The sequence below is a fragment of the Arvicanthis niloticus genome, chromosome X (genome assembly GCF_011762505.2).
Source record: "Arvicanthis niloticus isolate mArvNil1 chromosome X, mArvNil1.pat.X, whole genome shotgun sequence".
Taxonomy (NCBI): Eukaryota; Metazoa; Chordata; class Mammalia; order Rodentia; family Muridae; genus Arvicanthis; species Arvicanthis niloticus.
In genome coordinates this window covers 119,735,537-119,758,966 of record NC_047679.1, presented here as the reverse complement: position 1 = coordinate 119,758,966, position 23,430 = coordinate 119,735,537, and the positions used below count along the sequence as shown (strand labels likewise).

Genomic DNA, 23,430 nt, shown 5'->3' with positions numbered 1-23,430 from the left:
TGGAGGAAATGCCAAACAAACTTTCTGCTCCTCCTGCCCCTCCATCCCCCACCCAAAGGCAAGGCTCCATTAAAATACCCAAGGAGCTCTCACCTGCCTAGCCCCTTACTCCACCAACTCTCATCCAACCAAAGCGAGATAACCCTCCCCCTACTCCAAGCTGGAAAAGTGAGAGACCTTCAAAACTCATAGATAAAACCCTGACAAATTCCATAGTCCCTTACACTCAACCATCTACAACCCAACAACTCTGCAATTTTCAGGACTCTCTTGCCAAAACTAACCACTCCTCCATACTACTCAGGAATATGATACAGAACGCGAAACCCAAACTGCTCGAGCATTCCCAGTTAATATCAACCCTACTTGAGTTAAACCACTTAACTGGTACCCACTCCAAGCCTCAGACCTAAAAGAACTCAGGCAAGCAGTGAAGGAAGATGGCATTCATGCACCGTAGACAAAAATCTCTCCTACAGAGCCATATTGCCAACTTAAACACCCCCCAAGATTGAAGAGATATTTGTAGTTCTGCTCTTCTTGGCCTAATGTTTCTAGAGTGAGAAGATTTCTTTTGTGACTAATGTCAGGTAAAACCAGGAGAGAGGCAACAGCACCCCATGTAGTTTTAATGAACTCTTTGGCCAGGAAGATTTCTCTACTGGAGCACAGCAGAAAACTCAGCCAGCAGGATACTATGAGCAGGTCCGCCTCTGTGCAACCCAAGCTTGGGATAGGCTTACTCCACTCACAGGGTCACAAGACCCTGACTGATCTCGGCTCTCTCTCCGTCAGAAGCCTAGAGAATCCCTATCTGATTTTATTCTCAGAACTAAAATGAGCTTAATCTCCAACCACACAGCCAGGGACCTTCTTCTTAAAACTATTGTTTGGGAAAACACGACTTCTGAGTCTGGACTAGCTTGCCAGGGTCTCCAGAAAGAGCATCATGATAGGTGGATTGTGGCAACCTGAGAAATAAGAACTTCATCACACCAAATTGCATCCATAGCTCAGGCATTTGTAGCAGCAGTAAAAACAGAAGGAATCTGCTTCAAATGTGGAGAGGCAGGACATTGGAAGAATGAATGTCCACAAAACTCTTCTCCCATAACAGACTCTAATCCTCCTAAGGCAATCTGTCCCCAGTGCAGAAAAGGTTTCCACTGGAGGAGGCATTGTACCGCTCAATATGATAAGAATGGTAAGCCACTAGAGCCTTTAAACTTTAAATGGGGCAACCCTCAGCCCCAACAGTAAGAGGGACAACTACTCCCATAAAAGTCTTGTGGGTGTCCAGCATCTCAGAAGGTTCACACCCAAAGTTAACCATTAAAATAGATAATAAACCATTCAAGTGTCTTATTAATTCTGGAGCAGTTAGGACAATTTTAAGACAGCAAAAGGTCCCACAAAACTGGCAACTGATCCCTGAGCCCCAGCTCCTAGGCATAGATGGTACCTCTCACACATTCATCACCAAACAGACCTACAGGTAGGATGACCTGGATGGAGCTACCGGTCTCATATGCCCCTTGCAGCTCAAGTAGCCACCAATATTTTATGGAGAGATATCTTATAAGCCTTAGACTTGGTTCTTACCACCCAACCAGAAAGAGACCACAATAAGATAGAGGATATTAATTATGAAGAAAATAGTACCCAAGGAGACCCAAAAAGCCCTCCTCCAAATCACCCCAATTCTAGGGGCAACTGTTACATTTAGTACTCCCTGCCTTGATTGGCTCTTCAAAGAAGCCATCTGGGTCCCACAGTGGCCTCTATCAAGGGAGAAGTTGGAGCCCTCAGAGAACTAGTAAAGGAACAGCTGTCTCTACAACAAATCTACCCCTCCTGCAGTCCCTGGAACACCCCTGTGTTTGCTATGAAAAAGAGCTCAGGGGGATGGAGTCTATTGCAAGATTTGAGAGCAATTAACAAATCCATGAGAATCTTGGGCTCCCCACAAAGAGGGTTACTCCACATCTCAGCCATTCCTGCCAATGATCCCCTATTAGCAATAGACATAAAAGACAGCTTTTCTTCCCATCCCTCTCCACCCTTGGGACTGTGACTGTTTTGTATTCTCAATGTCCTCCATTAACAACTCTGGCCCAGCCTCTTGATATGAGTGGACTGTTCTTCCCCAGGGAATGGCTAACAGTCCTACCATTTGTCAGGAAGTTGAAGCCACTTCATTAAAACCCTATTTAGACAAAGGACTCAACATCTATCATTACATGGATGATATCTTAGTATAGGGAGACACTTCTACCTCTCCCTCACAACTTAAGGATGAGCTAATACCTTCCCTATCTGCCCTAGGATTCAAAATAGCCCCTCACAAAATCCAACTTATTCTTCCCATTGAATTTTTAGGAATAGAGATCTCCCTTACTTTAATACACCCCCTCAACCCTATCCTTTCCTTCCCTCAAAAATTAACTCTTGCCTTCCTCCAGAGCTTTTTGGGCAACCTCAGTTGGCTCCAACCCTGGCTCCACCTTCCTACAAGCACCCTTCAACCCCTCTTTAACCTCCTGAAAGGAGATAAAAGTCTCTCCTCCCCAAGAACTCTGTCCCCAGAAACAGTCCAAGCCCAAAATTTTGTCAATTCAGCCCTAAAAGATATGGCTCTTGCTAGGTATGACACAACCATACCTGTACATATCCTTATCTTTAACTCCTCCCCTAGGCTTGTACGAGCCCTTTACCAATCTCAGGGGGTGCTAGAATGGCTACATACCACAATGGGTAGTGCACCTCAATTTTAAATGAAGTGGATGCACTTGCTAGCATGATTAAAAATGGCAGGCATAGAGCCCTACAAACCCTAGGAAAAGAAGCTGACGTTCTTGTCACACCCTTCTCCCTCTCTGATGTTCAGTGGCTAATCAAAAATCATTCCCACTTTGCTATCAGCTTAATAGGATTCCAAGGACAAATTGACAACCATTATCCTGAGGAAAAATGGGCCTCTGCCCTCCCTCTGTTGTGATGACTACCCCCCCCCAAACTATTCTCAAGAGAGCCCAGAGCAAGACCCACCTCAATATTTACCAATGGGGGAAGAGGGAAGCTGCAGCAATAATATGCTTACTATTTTCCCGAGGATGAACCCCCTATTCTCCAACTCAAAGAGCTTCCCCACGACTCCCCCCAATATAAGAAACTATATGCCATTTATCTAGCTCTAAAAGAAGTCAAGGGCCCCCTTAACCTCTTTTAAGACATATATATGCTGTCAATTTGCTCCCCTGGTTGTCAAGATTATTTGTCAAACTAGATGACAACCCACTTTCCCCTCTACTCATATAGGTTTCCACCCTCCTACAGGAGAAAGCCTCCCTCATCTATATCCAGTACATCCTTTTTCACAGTCCCCTGCCAGGTCCTATACCTGAGGGAAATGCACTTGCTGACCAAACTGCCTCAACAGGAACGTTCATAGCCTCCACTGAGCAGGCAGATGAATTTTATTCATGCACACACACAAATATAAAGAGGCTTCATGCTCTCTTTCCTCACATTCCTCTTGCTCAGCTCTAAAGGATAACAAAAACATGTGCCCCTTGTGCATCCCTCATTACCACTCCAGCTTTACAAACCGTGGGCACCAATCCCTGAGGCCTCAAATCCAATGCCTTATGGTAAATTAATGTCACCCACATTCCCAAATTCGGTAGACAAAGATATGTTTTTGTTACCATAGATACTTACTGACATTTTATATGGGCTATAGCCCAGACAGGTAAAAATTCAAAAAGGTTAATTTACCATATGCTCTCTACTTTCGCCATCATGGGCATTTCTCAACAGATAAACACTGAGAATGGCCCTGCCTTCACTAGCTCTCAATTTAAAACTTTCTGCACAAGCTGGGAAATTGCCCATCATACCGAAATTCTCCACAACCCTCAGGACCAAGGAATAATAGAAAGAACACTTCAGACCCTGAAAGCCCAACTCTTGAAACAAAAAACAACTACTTACATTCCTAATGTACAGTTAATGATGGCCCTGACTACCCTAAACATATTTAACATCTATAAAAACTCCAAACACCCTCCTATTTTCTTCCATCGGCACACTCCAAAATTAGATCCCCGTATCCTTGAATGATGGCAAAATCCTTTGGATAAAATTTGCAAGGGAACAGACCCCCTCCTTACAATAGGGAGGGGTTTCATTTGTGTTTTTCCACAGGACCAGCCTAAGCCTATCTGGGTCTTTACCAGAAATGTCTGACACCACCCCACCAACCAAGAAAATGGTCTGCCTCTCACTAACAAATCAAGAACCACAGAGGGGGAAGGGAAGGTGGAAGAGACACCACGTCCAGAGGAATAGCAGGATCTCCTGGAAGGACATTCATGACCTGGTGACGGCTGCCCAGGCCATGTGCCCTCCACAAGTCCCACCTCCTCTATTCTCTTGGCTGTTTTTGTCATCCTTCATGCTAACTCTGCTACTACCCAGCCTCTCCCTAGCCTTCCCAACACCTACCATTGGAGATTCTATGCTAGGGAAACCTACAACGGACACAATAGAGTTATAGGAACCCAGGACTGCCCACTTGAAGGAGGTTGAACCAAGATTGAGATTCCTCTACACCAGGAATCCATCTCCACTATCTCCAGCCTTTTTCTCTGCTTTCCTTACTGAAACACAGGTGACTGTCTCCAGGAGGTCTCCACATATGGAGGTTGCAAATATTGGGTCTGCAAGATGGAATTCACCAGTCTCGGTGGCACCATGCTCATCAAACTTAAAACTCATTTCCATCAGTGATCCATGGAATGAATGTTGGTGAATTGGAGTCATGGGTAAACTCTATCCCAGTGGCTATGCCAGATACCCCGTAGCTGACCTGCATGTCTCCAGTAAACTTGTCCCTGCCCCCAAATCAGCCTTTACCCATGCTAATATTATCCAACAGAAAAACCAGTCTCAGAAGGAACTACAAGCTGACTTCTCCTGGCTACAGTACATCCAATATTCAGTGGATCTCCTTCCCTTAATGACCCACCCCAATTCCTCCCAATTCTTTTTCTGTGTTTTTCTCTCCCAACCATTATTAACAGCCATTCCCATTAGCTTTCCCTTTACAACCTCCATGGGCCCCTGTCCATGAGGAAAGCACAGGACATTCATCTCTTTGACCTACCCCCACCTCTTTGCCTTGTAAGGCCCTCCTCAAAACCCCATCTCACATGTGCCTATGACATCACCATTGTAGGACCATGAAAGGATGATTTGGTCTGTGATAGAGCACTGGTTTGAGATAGCTGGAGACCCAACAGGTGTCCATTGCCTGGGTAGGGACAGCACATATTTCACCATGCTCCCAGATTCCATACTCCTGACAAGTGGTCTATGATCTATATTTGATCTGCTCCTTGCAGTCTTGTAGGATGCAGCCTCTCCCAAAGGGCACAGGCAGAGGGCATGACTACAGGCTTCAGCCTCAAGAGATTTACATACTAATGAGATTCCTGAAGGCCAGAGGACAAAGCCTATTAAGCATTCTTCCCCAGCCCCTCCCTCCTTCCCTTTCCCCCTCCCTCCCTCCCTTCCTATTTAACTCAGGTTTGCCCTGAGTTTCACAGGGGTGCATCCAGATCCATCTACCATGCACCATGGTAGTGCCTCAGGCTCTCCTACATGTAGATGAGGTATCTCCAAGCTCTCAGATGAAGCCAATAAGTGTTATCTGCGGCCAGACCCTGACCTACCCCAAAACTGTATATAAGCTCTATTCAGGAAAAGTAAAGGTATGTGAGAATCATCCCATTGTCTGAGAGTTTCTGTTGCAAGAGCTGTAACACTTGGGAAGAGATCTGCTCTCCTGAAGAGCCTTCAGGACCCTCCCCTTCTTGATAGCTAGCCGGCTTCTTACCAGCCCAGCCCAAGCCAGCTCAGCACAGAGACAGGTGCAGCACCTGGGAGTAACTGGGTAGTGACAGTGGAGATGCGAGCAGAGGCAGCAGTGGAGGCAGAGAAGGCAATTCCCCTGCCCTGCTCTCACTCTATCCCCTTGGCCTGGAACCCTGCACCCACCTGGGCTGGAGATCTTCATGGGACACCCTCCAGTACAGGTACCCACAGATCACTACTGTCAGTCTGCTTCCTCATTGCAATCTAGGTGCGGTACAACAATCCCTGAAGAAAACAAACCAAACCAAGCAAACAAACACAAAATACCAAGAATCTGGACTTTTGCTCCACAGAAACCTCTGGGGAACAGTGATAACTCAGCATTACTCTTTATTTTTACAATTATTTTGGGAATTCAGAAGAATTTTATTTACTTGTTTCTTTTCTTATTTTCTCGGTTGTTTTCATTTGCTTGTTTTAGTATTTTTGTCCCCACCCTCATTTTTCTACTTCTGTGAATACTGTTATTGGAATTTGTATGAAGATTATCTTGAAACTGTAGATTACTTTTGGCAACATAGCCGTTGTCACACTATTTAGTCTATTGGATATTGATGTAAAAACACAGATATCACCTAAGCATGGGGTAAGAAAACATAATAGGAGTGACTAAATATGAACACAGATTTAGACTACTCCAAACACCATGTTTCAACATGAGTACAGTCTTCTGAAGTTTTTATAGTAATAATTCAGGAGAAACATGAGGTAGGAGTGGTATGCAAACACCTCTATCATGTTGCTGATATTATCTGATGAGATTTTTATTGTTTTAATAGATTAAAGCTAGGAGGTTTGTCCGTATATTTTAATGTACAAAATCTTATCATCTATAAATAAGGATATTTCTGCCTTTCCTGTTTGTATTCCCTTTATCTCCTTGAGTTATTTTGTTGCCCTAGCTGAGGCTTCAAGTACTATATTAAATAGGTACGGAGAATCTTTGCCTTATATGTGCTTTGAGTGGATGTACTTTGACTTCCTCTCCATTTTTGCATAATGTTGTTAAAGGCTTTCTGTAAACTGTGATTTGTTATGGTTAAGTATGTTCCTTGCATCCTTAGTATCTCAAAGATATTTATATCAAGGTCTGATTATTTATTTGTTGCTCTTAATAGCTTACTTTTGATAGGACTCAGACTTAGAAGAAGAAGCTCTCAGCAAGGACAGCATATGTCTCTTTGCAATGTGTCCCTGATATTTTCTTTGACATTCTTCATACATTTAACCAAAAATTTAGTGCATCTGTAGCTTATTCATTACACATCTTAGTGCATTATTCATCCAAAGTAATGCAATGGCATCTTTGTTACAGGCCATGTGGAGAAACAATATGCTGAACCTTGTGCACTTTGGTCCAGGGTTTCTTTCTTTTTTGAGGACTTTCTGACAACATACTAGCAAACATCAACATCTTTAGAAAGATTGAAAGCTGTTTGGGACTCAACTGCAGAGGCATAGTAGCAACTGTTAGTCTAGGTATATCCCTCTCTTCTAGCTCTGCTTGTTTTAATTTTTTCACAATGACCAAGATGAGGACAGTTATATTGGTATCCATAATATATTCATGAAAAGGCATTCACTCCTTTCTCTAGTTTTCCTTCAGCAACAACAAGAATGTCCCTTTATTAATAGAAAGCACTCACAAACAGGTAAGTTCTCCAAGCCCCAAACCCATATCTCCTGGGTACCCAGAAAGCCTAGCAGCCATGAGGTCTGTCCCATGCCCTCTTCTCTCCATATCATAATCTAAATTCCTTCAGCCATCAGCAACCACCAGGTATGACCCCCTGTTCCACTTCCCATTTTTCTGACCCTTCTCTGTGAACTCAGCATCAGTGATCTCTGCTTTGTTCTCTCTACACTCCAGTTCCCAGGCCAAAGTTTTGTCTGCATGCTTGGCAGCATGCTGTCTCCCAGAAAATAAAACAGGCCTGCATCATCAAGGATCATCAGCAATACCTGTATCCATGGAGGCCTGGTCCTACTAGGGAAACATAATTTTAACTGAAATTCAAGTGGCCAGATGACATCCAGAACTACCATCTCTCTCTGCAGTCCCATAGGCCTGTTCCCAATAGAGTCTCCCAGGCCTGCCAATACAGATACAACCAGATAGTTAAAGTCCAGTGTAAAAATATAATCAACAAAAGCCAAGGCAAAATGGTACCATTGTAACCCAGCTACCCTATCACAGCAATCCCTGAATATATAAATATATATATATATATATGATTAAATAATAATAATAATAATAATAATAATAATAATAAACATATTTAAATCAATACAAAGAAAGAAAGATTAAGAAGGAAGGAAAGAAAGAAATGATGGAAGAAAGAAATTGAGGAGATCTTAAAGTATCAACTTAACAGAACACCTGAATGCTCTAGCAGAAAAGGAAGCAAACACACCCAAGAGAAGTAGAAGGGAGGAAATGGTAAAATTCAGAGCTGAAACCAATCAATTAAAATCAAAGAGAACAATACAAAGAATCAATGAAACTAAGAGTTGGTTCTTTGAGAAAAATCAACAAAATAGACAAATCTTTAGCCTAACTAACTAAACTGCAGTGAGACAGTACACAAATTTATAAAATCAGAAATGAAAAGGGGGACATAACAATGGAAACTGAGCAAGTTCAAAGAATCATTAGGTCTTACTTCAAAAGTCTATACTTCACAAAAATTGGAAAATCTCAACAAAATGGGTGATTTCAGGTAAATTATTTAAATAGTCTTATATGCTTTTTGAGACTTTTCTTGTGTTTTAGTATATGGTCAGTTTTGGATCGAGTTCTCTGAGCTGCTGAGAAGAAAATATATTCTTAGTATTTAGGTACAATGTTCTGTGGAGGTATGCTAGGTTGTTTTGGTTTATGGTGTTATTTAATGCAAGAATTTCACCTTTTAGTTTTTGTCTGGTCTATTGGCAAAAGTTTTATATTGAAGTTGCCCTACCCTCATCTTGTTAGGAGAAATGTATGGCTTTAGTTGAAATAATATTTTTTATGAACTTGTGTGCCTTAGTGTTGGTGAGCAATATTTAAAATTGTAGTATCCTGTTGGACATTTTTTGCTTAATATTTGCATCGTGTCTCTCTAAAGCTCTTTTGCTTAGTTTTGGTTTAAAGCCTGTCTGTAAGTTTGTATAGTTTAAATAGTATTTATTTGGGCTGGAGAGATGGGTCATTGGTTAAGAGCCCTGACAGCTCTTCCAGAGGTCCTGAGTTCACTTTCCAGCAACCACATGGTGGCTCACAACCATCTGCAGTGGATTCTGATGCCTCTCATCTGGTTTGTCTGAAGAAAGCAATGACAATCTCATTTACATAAAATAAACAAATTATTTAAAAAGTACTTATTTAATAGATACATTAATGTTAGGTCAAATATACAGGTAGTATTGTACATTTGATGTTTTGACTATTATATGGCAGGGAGTATTTCTTTTCTGGTCTAAACTATTTGGAGTTCTGTAGGCTTCTTGTATATTTATGGACATCTCTTTCTTTAGGTTAGGGAAGTTTTCCTCTATAATTTTGCTGAGGATATTTACTGGTCCTTTACGTTGGGAGTCTTCCCGCTCATCTATACCTATTATCCTTAGATTTGGCCTTCTCATTGTGTCTTGGATTTCTTGTATACTTCGGGTTAGTAGCTTTTTGTATTTTGCATTTTCTTTGACAGTTGTGTCAATGTTTTCCATGGTATCTTCTGCACATGAGATTCTCTCTTCCATCTCTTGTATTCTGTTGGTGATACTTGTGTCTATGACTCCTGATGTTTTCTTTAGGTTTTCTATCTCCATGGTATTGTCCCTTTGTGATTTCTTTATTGTTTCTACTTCCATTTTTAGATCCTGTATGGTTTTGTTTAATTCCTTCTCCCGTTTGGTTGCATTTTCTTGCAATTCCTTAAGGGATTTTTGTGTTTCCTCTTTAAGGGTTTCTATCTGTCTACTCGTGCTCTCCTTAATTTCTTTGAGAGTGTTATTTATGTCTTTCTTAAAGTCCTCTATCATAATCATGAGAAGTGATTTTAATTCTGAATCCTGCTTTTCTGGTGTGATGGGGTGTTCAGGGCTTGCTCTGATGGGGGAGCTGGGTTCTGATGATGCCATGTAACTTTGGTTTCTGCTGCTTACGTTCTTGCGCTTGCCTTTTGCCATCTGGTTAACTCTAGTGCTGCCTGTACTTACTGTCTCTGACTGAAGCCTGCCTTTCCAGTTACCTAGCTTGTATCTGATCTTCTAGGGGTCCAGATGTCTCTGTGATCTTTTCCAGCTGAGCTGATTACAGTGGTATCTCTAGGATGCCTCAGGATATGGTGTCTCCAAGGTAGCAGTCCAGCTAGGTGTCTGCTGATCTGGGTGCAGTGTCTCTTCTAGATTATCTCAGGATATGTTGTCTGATGCTCTGAGTTCAGTTGTTCCTCTGTGGCTCTGGGTTGAGTGGACCTTCCAGTATGTCTCAGGTGGAATCCAGGGTCCACCCAACAGCAGACCTGGCAGAGGTCTGGTCCAGGCCTCAGATCCAAGAACTAGTTTCTAAGACACTGTCCCAGTTAGAGTGACCGGGATCCCCACTTCCTCTGGGTTCTTGAAGGTTGGGGGCAGAGCTGCCACCCAAGATCTGCTCAGTGCCCTGGCCCAGACCGGAAGGAACCAGTGTTCTGGGCCAGGAGTGACTTCCTGAATCCTCAGTGAGTCCCGGTTACTCCCTGTTTAGGGCAGGCCCTGCTGTCTGCTTACCTAAGATACTGCCCGAGTTAGAGCGCCTGGGATCCCTGCTTCCTCTGGGTTCTTAAAGGTTGGGGGGCAGAGCTGCCACCCCAGATCTGCTCAGTGCACTGGCCCAGACCGGAAGGAACCAGTGTTCCGGGCCAGGAGTGACTTCCTGAGTCCTCGGTGGGTCCTGGTTACTCCCTGTTTAGGGCAGGCCCTGCTGTCTGCTTACCTAAGATACTGCCCGAGTTAGAGCGCCTGGGATCCCTGCTTCCTCTGGGTTCTTGAAGGTTGGGGGGCAGAGCTGCCACCCAAGATCTGCTCAGTGCACTGACCCAGACCGGAAGCTACAGGTAGTATTAAGGGCTATTTCTGAACCTAAAGATACACAGACAATTTGGCTCCAGGCCTATAATATTCCAGTTCTCTACAATTACAGACAAGTTATAATTAGTCACTCAGCTGTGTATAAACTTTAACACAGGTGTGACTTTATGTTATTTTTAATTTTTTATTTTGGTAATTTTAGTTGGTAATTTTAGGAAACATTGGTTTCCTTTAGTACCTCTTGCAGTCTTTTCACAGTTGCTTAAAGTTTTCAATGTAGGGATTTTTTATCTCTTTAGATTTAGTTTATTCCTAGGTATTTTTATTAGTTCTTAGAGAGTTTATTATAACAGTCTCAATTGGAAGCACACAAAAATAACCAACTTGCACTTGAATTTGATAGGGAAAATGCACTTCTACAACTCTTTGCAAAGATGTCATCAGAAGAAACTAGCTAGATTTCTATTATAGCTCAGAAGCAGTGAGTGTACACCTAAAGTATTCTCAGTGAAGAATGAATAAAGAGAAATAAAATCCCCAGGGATATATCTATACAGACCCCTGAGTTAGCTAACATCACCTGTACATCTTGCAGATGACAATGGAGATCAAGTGAGAATCTGAATTGCATCCCTCTTCCCATTCTAGGGACAAATCAGGAGAAAAAATAAGTCCAGCTGAAATGAAGGTATAAATAAAACCTATTGTAAAACTGATTGTGTATATACTTCAATTCAGAGATCCTTTGAAACTCTGTAGATCTGCAAGTCAGACTTGACATGAAATATTTTCTTTTTGGAAGAAAAGATTTGTCAGCCTCTCTTTGATTCACAGCAACTAGATTCAGCTTCACCTATCACCCTGAAGTCAGTCTTCCAACAATTGCAGGCACTAATAGCACTTGGTTCTTTCATTGATTTTTCAAACTGAAAGTAGAACCTTTTTCTGAGTGGCATATGCTATTGTACCTTGCTGCAGCTCTCCTTAGCCCCTTCCATTACCCTGTTATGCTGCTCAAATGACTAATTACCCTCTGGATACTGCTATGACAGCTAACAGATACTTCTCTGACTTCCATGGTTCTCCAATAGCTCCACATTCTTTCACTGTTATGTCAGTTTTTACATTATTTTAGTCTCCTGTTTGTTGTCTCTACTATTTAACTATTCATTGTTCTCTTTTGTGCTTTAGTAGTATTTTAGCTGAACTTATTTCTAAATGTGAATTCAGTTGAAGTGACACATTGAGATAACTAAACTTTGATGAGTTTCCATGATACCTTTGTAAAAGTACTTCAATTCAGGTTGAACAAGTATTCTGTATATGGTTTAATTATATTAAACAGATATGTTAGGTCTGTGGTTCTGTTTGTGTGTGTGTGTGTGTGTGTGTGTGTGTGTGTGTGTGTGTGTGCAATCGAATAAAACCAAACATTGATAATGGTAAATTAAGTGGAAAATTTTTTTTTAACATCTCAGTTCTACACAAGTTATTTTTTTCTGGAAGCTGTCTTGTGAGAAGGCATACAATGTTTTGCTGAAAACAAACACTTGAGAGGGCATGTGATATTTAGAGAGAATATAAATGGAAGCTCACAAACAGTGAGAGAACACTCTTTTGTTGCTATGCCATGTAACACTTCACTGGTCTTCATTTCGTAGAGAGAAATGCACCAAAAAAACTCAGTATTCAGTATGGTTCTGGCTGATTATGTCTGCTTCTGATGACTGGTGCAGATTCTGTGGAGCCTTGCTGTTTCTGGTGGATCATGCTGCCGATACTGATTTCACATTTAACATGTGCTATTGGACTTGACTGCTGGTATCCTGACAGTGAAGAGTGGAATTTCCCTGAGGAACTATTTCTAAACAGGTCCACATTTCCCTTTTCCTATTACCCTTCTTTCTTCCCTACCTTTTCTCAGTGGGCTAGAAGGAAGGGGGAAGTGTTGAAAAACCCTAAATAAGTAGGTTTTGAAAAAAATTAAGATTTATCTAGATCAATCTAGATAATGAAGAGCTGTGAAATATCAGTATATGTTTTAGACTTAATGGCCCTATCAGCATTTTAAATACACTACTAACTTGATTTGGGAGATCAATATTAATATATTAGTGTTCCTTGTGGTGTGTGTGTGTGTGTCTGTTTGTGAGTGTATGTGTGTGTGTGTAGACAAAATGTTTGAAATATTGAACGTTTTTCTTAATCATTCACCACATTATTTAATTACTTACTTATTTTTTTTATCTATTGTCTTATACTAAGCCCAAAATTGGCAATAGGCTGGAATGGGCAACAAGAGTCCTATATACTCCTGTCTCTGATCGGTTAGCACTGGGATTTTTTTTTGGTGTTCTTTCAGTGTAAATTTTTCTTTATTAATTTATTCTGTATAATGTTATTTGATAATATTCATACCTCTCATATTTTCCTAGATCCACAGCCCTTTATCAACCTATTGTGTTTTATGTCTGTCCTTGTTTTCTTTTTTATTTTATTTTTAATTTATTCATTTATTCATTTTACATCCCTATACTGGTGCCCCATTTTTCCCCTCAAGCAGATTCTCCCATTTCCCCGTTTCCCTCTCCTTCTCCTCTGAGAAGGAGGCACACCCCACTAGGTATCACAGCCCTTGCCAGTATGAAGTTACTGTAGGACTAGAGACATCCTCTCCCACTGAGGCCAGACGAGGTGGCCCAGTTATGGGTACAGGATCCATATACTGGCAACAGATTCATGGGTAGCTCATGCTCCAGTTGTTAGGGGACCTTCATGAAGACCAACTATACTTCTGCTACACAGGTGCAGGAGGGCCATGCTTGCTCAGTAAAATTTTCAGGTTCCAAGTACAAGGAAGCAAAAGCTACGTGGAGCTACGTGGAAAGACATATTTCTAAATGTTATCATGGTTTAAAATTCATCTAATTTAAAATGAATATTACCTGAAACACTAAATGACACACATTATGTAAGATCATAAGTATATAGAGTGTAAGTAATTAAACACTAAAGGAATTATCTATTAGAATTCTCTAACATAAAACATAACTTTTTTGAAAACATTTCACAAAATAAATAAATTCAACAATATGGACTAGTAAGAGAATGTTTAAAATTATCATGACTGCTTGAAATAGCTCCTATTTGTTTAATAGGAACTATAAAACAAATCCAATGCATAAGTGCTAAAATTATAGGTAATCCTAGAAATAGATTTTATTGTATTTGGGGATAATGTCACATGTTGCAGATTGATCCTGAACTTTATATTTTCAAGGATAACTCTGACTTCTGAAACTCTCATATTCACCTTCTGAGTTCAAGGATTAGAGGCATGCTTGATTTTTGTCTCACTCAGAAGAGTTTAACTGGTAGATTAGATACAACAAAAGAGAAAAATAATTGATTTTGAATAAATATCTGAAAAAATTTCAAAGTACAGAAAGATGAAAAAATTATATGTCAGATTAAATAATAAAATGCCTAATAAAAGTCTAACTATAGTTAAAACCAGACTAACTAACATATTGAAAAGCACAAAATACAAGGAATATATTGAGTTTTCCAGATCTGATGAAATATATAAAAGTAAAGAATCAATGTGCACAGAACAGAATGAATAGAACTAATTGAAAGCAATTTACAACTAGACATTTGTCAGTGAAATGAGACATAAAAGTCAAAGAAAGGAAGCTAAATAAGACATATGTCTTACCAAGGAATTAAAATAGACTGACAACAAGGTTTTTAACAGCAATGCTGTATTACAAAATATAGTCGAATAATATTAGAGAAACATTTAGAAAAAATATCAAGCACATACAGATATGTCAAGTATTGTGTTTAGATTAACTCATTGTGTATTTAATCCTTCCAGTGACCTTGTATAATTAGTATTTTCCAAAATTATGTAATAATTGAGAAAATGATTCTCCAAGAAATTGTTCTAATGATAGAGTTGAAGGTTACCTACAACTCTGTTCATTCGATGCAAGCGTTTTTGTTTAAAATTATATTCCATCATAAAGTTTCAGTACAATTAATTTTATTTTGAGTAAGGAGTAACATTACATAAATATTAGATGTAAACCTATTCTTTAATATAACTTATTTTCCTTAATATTTATATACTTAATGGCTAGTTTTATGTATGAAAATGTGAATAGAAATGAAATTTTGGTATGGGGTGATATAAGAAAAGTAAATGAGTTGAGAAGTGGAAATGAGAACAGGTACAAAGCTAACAAAATGTCCATATACTGTAGACTATGTTGATAATGGAAGATAGATAGATAGATAGATAGATAGATAGATAGATAGATAGATAGATATTAGTTAGAAATCACTGTGTACTTCATGATCTTAGTAAAGATTTATGTCATTTTGAAATAAAATACAGTTCTCATGCTTCTGGTTGTTTAGTATAGCTATTACATTTAGCATGGCCTAGTAATATCTAAAAAAATGACTATTTTTTTTCTCTAGATGGATGTTATAAAAGAGTATTGAATTAAGGGTTCATCAGTGCATAAAAGCTGTAGAGAGAAGGGTCATTGGAAGATAAGATAGATAGATAGATAGATAGATAGATAGATAGATAGATAGAATAAAAGTAGCTACTAATACTGTATAATTTTTTTTCCCTTAAAAGCCATTAAGGAGATGGTTCCTGTGAATTTGTATATTTACACATTTTGATATTGTGTGAGGTATGAGAGGAAGAGTCACATTGATTTTCTGCAATTATGAAAGAAACAGAATTAATAGACTGTTCTTTTTGCTTGAGATCAAACAATATACTATGTAAATACTAAAAGTATTCATTTTTTATTGGAACCTAAAAACCATACTGCTATTATCTTCCTAGATTTACTCATCTTTCATTAACCTATGCAAGGAATCACATATAACTGGGTTATTCAGATAACTCAAAAATTATGGTAAAATGTAAATTGTTCATGAAATCATATTAAATTCTAACAAAAATATTTAATAAAGTGTTAGTAGCACTGTCTATCCAAACCTCAGGGAAAAAGAATCTTTTTTTTAAGTATCCTGACCTCATTAATGATAAAACAAATATTACTTATTTTTTGGCAAATTGTGTTTTTGATTAATGTTAATGATTTTGACTCAGTTTATCTAAATTTAACCATCTATTGTTTTAGGCTATACATTTTATATATACACAACACAAAGGAGTTTAGAGCACATACAGTTAAGATTAGCTGGAATCACTGAAGGTACTTTACATTAGCAATTGTCCATTAATAATTTAAAAGTGATAGGAAAATTCTCTGAATACATTTTTATCCTGTACTTAAGTCAGCATTTATCTCGAAGGCTAGAAAACATGATTTACAGCAAGACTGAAAGTCTTATAGTTGGATTAGTTTTGAATACAAACTAACTGTTCATATCCATAAAGTCTTAGTCACACTGTATAATTTAATATTAATTTAATTTAGGAGAATATATCTAGGTTTTTTCATAAAAATGAAAAAGTTATAGAAAATTATTTATTTTATTAGTTATATGGTCTAGAATAACAGCAAATGTTACCATTTATATGGACAAGCATATAATACAAGCCTTTATAATGAAAATATTTTTTATAAAGTTAATCTCCCAGATATTTGAATTGATTTATTATTTCAGTAACCTTTGAATATAGACTTAAGTTCCTGAGCATATCTTTGTAAACTTACCTGATTTGTGAAATGAAATCTCAAGTGTTTAATTATTTTAAATGGACAAGAGTGAAATTGTGATGGTTACTGTTACAAGTAAATGAGAGTATGAAACAAATGTATTTTTTAAATTTAATTGTATTTTTTACTTTATATCGCACTTGTGACCCCATTTTAGATTCCTGAGTGGAAAATTCTTTGTTTAGCTCTGTACCCCAGTTTTAATAGGGTTACTTGTTTCTGTGCAGTCTAATTTATTGAGTTCTTTGTATACTTTGGATATTAGCCCTCTATCGGATGTACAGTTGGTAAAGATCTTTTCCCAATCTGTTGGTTGCTGTTTTGTCCTATTAACAATGCCCTTTGCCTTACAAAAGCTTTGCAATTCTATTAGGTCCCATTTTTCTATTGTTGATCTTAGAGCATGAGGCATTGGAATTTAGTTCAGGATTTTTTTCCCTGTGCCAATGTGTTTTTTGGCTCTTCCCTACTTTCTCTTCTATTAGTTTCAGTTTATCTGGTTTTATGTGGAGGACCTTGTCCGCGTGGACTTGAGCTTTGTACAAAGAGATAAGAATGGATCAATGTGCATTCTTCTACATGAAAACTGCAAATTGAACCAGTACCATATGTTGAAAATGCTGTCTTTTTTTCCACTGGATGTTTTTGGCTTCTTTGTCAAAGATCAAGTGTCCATAGGTGTGTAGGCTCATTTCTGGTTCTTTAATTCTGTGTAATCTGATCTACCTTCCTGTCTCTGTACCAATGCTATACATTTTTTTAATACTCTTGCTCTGTAGTGTAGGTCGGGGAGGGTGATTCCCAAAGAAGTTCTTTTATTGTTGAGAATGGTTTTCCCTATCCTGGGTTTTTTGTTATTCCAGATGAATTTAAAATTTTCTCTTTCTATCTTTGTAAAAAAATTGAGTTGGAATTTTGATGGGGGTTGCATTGAATCTGTAGATTGCTTTTGGTAAAATGGCCATTTTTACAATGTTAAGCCTGGCATTTCATGAGCCTGGGAGATATTTCCATCTTCTGAGATCTTCTTCAATTTCTATCTTCAGAGATTTGCATTTCTTGTCATACAGATCGTTCACTTGCATAGTTAGATTCACTCCAAGGTATTTTATAATATTTTTGACTATTATGAGGGGGGTGTTTCCCTAATTTCTTCCTCAACCCATTTATACTTTGAGTAGGGGAAGGCTACTGATTTGTTTGAGTTAATTTTGTAACCCTCCACTTTGTTGAAATTGCTTATCAGCTGTAGGAGTTCTCTGGTAGAATTTTTAGGGTTGCTTATGATATACTATTATATTGTCTGCAAATAGTGACGTCTTGACTTTCTTCTTTCCAAATTGTATCTTTTTGATCTCATTATGTTGCCTAAGTACTCTGGCTAGAACTTCCTAGGCTTGCATCTATGGTCTCTTAGAGTCTGTAGGATAATTTCTTCAGACCCTTCTGGGTTTTTGAGCTTTTGCTAAGAAAAGTTTTAGGTGCAATTCTAATAGCTCTAGCTTTATATGTTACCTGTATTTTTCTCTTGCTTTGTATATTATTTTATGTTGTGTTTATTATTTTGCTTCTTGTGTGCAGGATCTACTAGCTCTGGTCCAGCTTATTTGGTATTCTATAAACTTCTTTTACATTGTAGGCATGTCCTTCTTAAGGTTAGAAAAAATATCTTCCATGATTTTGTTTAAATATTTTCTGTGCCTTTGAGCTGAGATTCTTCTCCTTATTCTATGATGATGATGATGATGATGATAAAGTTTGTTCATAATGTGTCAGATTTTATGTATGTTCTATATTAGGAATTTTTAGACTTAACATTTTCTCTCACTGGTGTATCAATTTCTTCCATTATATCTTCTATGCCTGAGATTCTTTCTTCCATCTCTTATATTCTCTTGGTGATGCTAGCATCTCCAGTTCCTGTTTGTTTACCTATATTTTCCATACCCTGCATTCCATCAGTTAGTATTTTTTATTGGTTTTATTTCCATGTTCATGTCTTGAAGAATTTTGTTCATTTCTCTCATATGTTTATATTTTTCTTGGCTTTCTTTTAACTTATTTCCTCTCATTGCATATCCTGGATTTCTCTAAGGAATTTATTTCTTTTTAAGGACCACTATCATCCTCATAAAGTTGATCATAAGATTGTGGGGGGTTTTTTGTGCTTCAGCAGTGTTTGAATAATTTAGACTTTGTGTAGTAGGGTATCTGGGCTCTAATAATGGCACATTGCTCTGGCTGCTGCTTATTGTGTTCTTATTGTAACTTCTAGGCATCTGGCTTTGGGGTACTTATAGGTTCAGGTGCTTATTTCTGAGTTTTTATTTATTGGGTGAATGTTTTACCCCTTGGTTTCTGTTTCCCTCTGGTCTTCTGGCTTTAGAGGCCTGCAGTTCTGGTTATGGTGCCTCTGTTCGAGTTTTGGTGGCCTGTATGACTTCTGGGGTGCTGGATGCTGAACTTGACTCCGGAGTTTTGGGATTTGGGATATTGTTGTAGCCTTTGGAAAAGAAGGTGCTTCTTCTGGATTTGTAGGCCAGGTATCTCTATTATGATATTTTGAGCCTATTTTTGTATAATTGGTACATTGTTAAAAAAAGTTCTGTTATATGGCTATGACTATATCTGTTTATTTTGACTTCATATACAATTTATAGATAGATATGTTAATTTGTTGTTATAATTTAGAATTTACATTTCTACATGAGAATATTGGTGAGCATATAAAAGATCAAATTTCCTTCATTACAAAGGTGCATAGTACTGAATCACTGTGCTTACTACCTTATTTCAGTGGTTCTTGTTTAAATATTAAAATTTGTGAACTTAGAATTATAAATTTCCCCATGTGACTGTTTTTAATGTGGGTCAGAGGTTCTGTTATTATTTTTATTTATTTATCAGAATTCTTTATTTTTTCATAAACCAATCCATCATTCAGTATTAAGTTGTTTAACCTCCAGGATTTTGTGTATTTACTAAAATTTGTTCCTTGACAATTTTAAGTTTTATTGAATTGAAGTTATTTTAATCTTTTTGACTTTTAAAGATTTGTTTTGCATCTCAAGATGAGTTTCATGTCAGAAATCCTATCATGTGCTGCTGAGTATAATATGTATTCCTTGTTGTTTGAGTTGAATATCTTACAGATTTCTGATAAGTCTTTTATGAATAACGTTAATTCAGTTTGATGTTTCTGTTTCCAATTTTTCAAGATAACCTGTATATGAAAGAAAGAATATTGTAGTCATCCACTATTAATGTGTCATTTGTAATCTATGTCTCTAAATCCAGAAGTACGTTTTTACAAGACTGATCATATATGGTGTATATATTTTTAGTATAGTAATGCCTTTGGGTTATCTCTCCCATTAATTAGAATTAAATATGCCTCTTTATTTCTTCTGATGAGTTTTATTTTAAAGTCTATTTTTCCAAAAATTAAAATATCCTTGTAAATGGTTAACTATGAGCATCCACCTCTGAATATGTCAGACTCTGGCAGACCCCTGAAGAGATAGCTATATCAGGCTCTTGTCAGCATGCTCTTCCTGACATCCACATCAGCGTCTACCTTTGGTGACTGTACATGGGATAGATACCCAGGTGGAATGGTCTCCAGACAGCCCCACCTTCAGTTTCTGTCCCACACTTTGTCTCCATATTTGCTCCCTTGAGTATTTTGATCTGATCAAGGGGTTCCCAATGGAGGAGTTAGAGAGAAGACTGAAGGAGCTGAAAGGATTTGTGGCCCCATGATGAGAGCAACAATACCAACCAACCAGAGCTCCCCAGGGTCTAAACCACCAGCCTGGGAGCACATAGGGAGGGACCCATGACTCCATCTGTATACTAGGGGAGGATAGCCTTGCTGGGCATAAGATAGGAGATCCTTGGTACCATGAAGTCTGGACACCCAGTGTGGGGAAATTCGAGGGTGGGAAGGTGGGAGTGGGGTGGTAGTTGGGGGCACATCCTCATAGAAGCAGGAGGAGGGGGAATGGGATAAGGGGTTCCTGGGTGGGTCGAGGTATAAGGCAGGGGGATAAAATCTGAAATGTAAATATAATATCAAATACAAAATCAAAAAAATTCTCATCTACTTGCTTCTTGGTCCCATTTGATTAGAACAATTTTGACTTTTTTTTTTTTTTTTTTACTTTAAGATTGTGCCAATCTTTACAGCTATGTTGTATGGATATATAGGTAATGTTTTTGAGCTATTCAGTCAGCTTGTGTCTTTTGACTAGAGAAATAAAGCCATTGGTATGTAAAGTTGTTACTAAAATGTATGTGCATATTTGTAGTCATTGTGCTGTTGATTGTTGGTGCCAATGTTGTGTTCTTAATGCTATCTTGTGTTTTAATGACTGTGTCTTCATATTTCTTTCCACAGTGTCTCTGTTATGTCCATTTATCTCTTCAACCTGCAATGATACTTCTCAAATTTTCTTTGTTTTCATTTGTTGATTATAATTGGTTAGGCTATTTCTATCACAGAATGTTTATTTTATTTCTCCTTCAATTATAATCATTCACTTTATGGGATATATTAGTCTCTGCTCTGGAATCTTATAGTTTTCAAAGGTTTCATTGAGAAATCAGCTGTTTTTCTGATAGGTTTTTGTGTGATTTGCTTTTTTCTCTTGTAGTATTTGATTCACTTTTTCATATTTTAATAATAATATGCCATTGATATTTCTTTTTTTCCCTAGTATTGTAAATGTGGTTTTTTATGTGCTTCTTGGATCTATATGGCCTTGTTTTTTCTTAATTTGCAGAGGCTCAGGGGTATCAGTCTCTTCTATGATCTTGTTGAAAATCTTTTCTATGTCATTGTGCCATTGACTTGGCAATTTTCTCCTTCATATATGCCTAGGATTCAAAGGTCTTTTTTTTTTTTTTTCATTTTGCCATACATTTCCTGCTCTTTTTTTTTGTTTTTTTTTCTTTTTTTCTTTTTTTTTTTTTTTTTAGTTTTTGTATTCATCAGTCTAGATTCTCTACTTTTTTGAATCATGATTTTCTATCTTCTTGATTTATTCTAATTGTTAGGATTTCCTTTGAGTTTTCTAGTTGGGTTACTTCTGTCATCTTCAGAACTTCTGCTGTCATATTGAATTTAATTCTCAACTCTTGGCATCTTCATTTCCATCAGCCTTATGTTTCAATGTTTTTTGGGTATCATACAGTGTTTACTTTTCTTACATACTTTCCCCTTGATTTCTTTGAGTTATTTCTTTGTGTCTTCATTAAACTGAATTTCTCTATAGTTTCCTTGATTTCCCACTTTTTCAAAGATAAACATGTGTAACTAAAGGTTTAAAATAAGGAATGATATATAAGAGAAATAGACATTTTTTTTTTTTTTTTTTTTTTTTTTTTTTGCTGAGCAGGTCACCCCAGTTCGTAAAATTTCTTCCAGTTTCACATATTTACCTGCAAATTTATTATTTTCTATTTAAGTGGAAAATGCCATTTTGTTTCACATTTTAATTGTCTACTTATTAGTTTGATGACAACTAGGATGTTTGTATTTTCTATCTATTGTGCATAGAGCAGCAATGAATATGCATATGTATTTTTTTATGTACAAAGTGATATATTCCTTTGTGTATTTGCCTATGAGTGGTACATCTTGGTCAGGTGTTAATTCTATTTCTAGTTTTTGAGGAAGTTTCAGACTGAGCTAATGTTGCTAAACTGATGTACATACACACTGAAAGTATATAAGGATTCCCCCTTTCCCATTTCTATGTCAGAACTTGCTGTCATTTAATTTTAAATTATGATAATTCTGGCTTAGCTGTGGAGATGTTTTAAAGTTTTAATCAGAATGTTTCTGTTGCTTAAGATTGTCAAACATTTTAAAGATGTTCACTTGGCATTACCAGTATTTATTTTTCTTTTGAAATCTCCCAGTTCAGTGCCATTGCCTATTTTTAATTGAGTTGGTCAAATTCTGTTTTAGGTTTAATCAGAGAAATTGCAGTGAAAGGTGGCAAATGTCATGACTCACGGCTTCTCAAGGTGCTGAGAACATTTAACTGAGACATTTATACTACCCTCTATAAAGTTTAGGTGATGTTGAAAAGGAGATAATAGAAAAAATGTTAAGAGTTAAAACATAAGCAGAAAGGCTTCAAATTTTTTATGTTCTGGGCATGACACAACAGTTATAGGAATGCACTGGTAGCACCTGTAACCTCTGAACTGGTCGTGCACAACACCTGGAATGTCACAATCAGTCTTGGTTAACAGAGGGATGTACTGAGTCCTACTTTTCCTTGGAGAATTATTTACCACTGATGTATACTTTTAAAAGGTCAATCATTGACGTCAGCTGCATGCTCAATGGCAAACTTGGTTGAATCCAGTTATACACCTATGGCCACACAACCACACCTGATGAAACTCAATGAACCACAAAATAAAGAGACAATATTGTAGGAAAGGGAATTTTGAGAAAGCTGTGGGGTTCACAGGGGATGAAGGGAAAAAAGGATGGTTGGGAATGGGAGTAATAAAAATCTATTGCATACATGTATAAAACTGGTGGAGAAGAAATTCAATTAATCCAAAACAGGAAGAAATGAAAGAAAAACAAATAAGCCCACAAATGTATGATCATAGTATTAAAAAAGAAAAGAATGAGAACCAATTGGAAATTATGCCACATAATCTGCTTTACTGCTTTAGTCAGAAAGAGCTTTCTGCCTTCTAT

At 37.7% G+C, this 23,430-nt stretch overlaps 1 pseudogene; it reads left to right on the top strand.

The window, feature by feature from the left end:
- The first annotated feature begins 5,971 nt into the window (after positions 1 to 5,971).
- LOC117695166 (heat shock cognate 71 kDa protein pseudogene) overlaps positions 5,972 to 23,430 on the top strand; it is a 33,647-nt pseudogene continuing 16,188 nt past the window's right edge.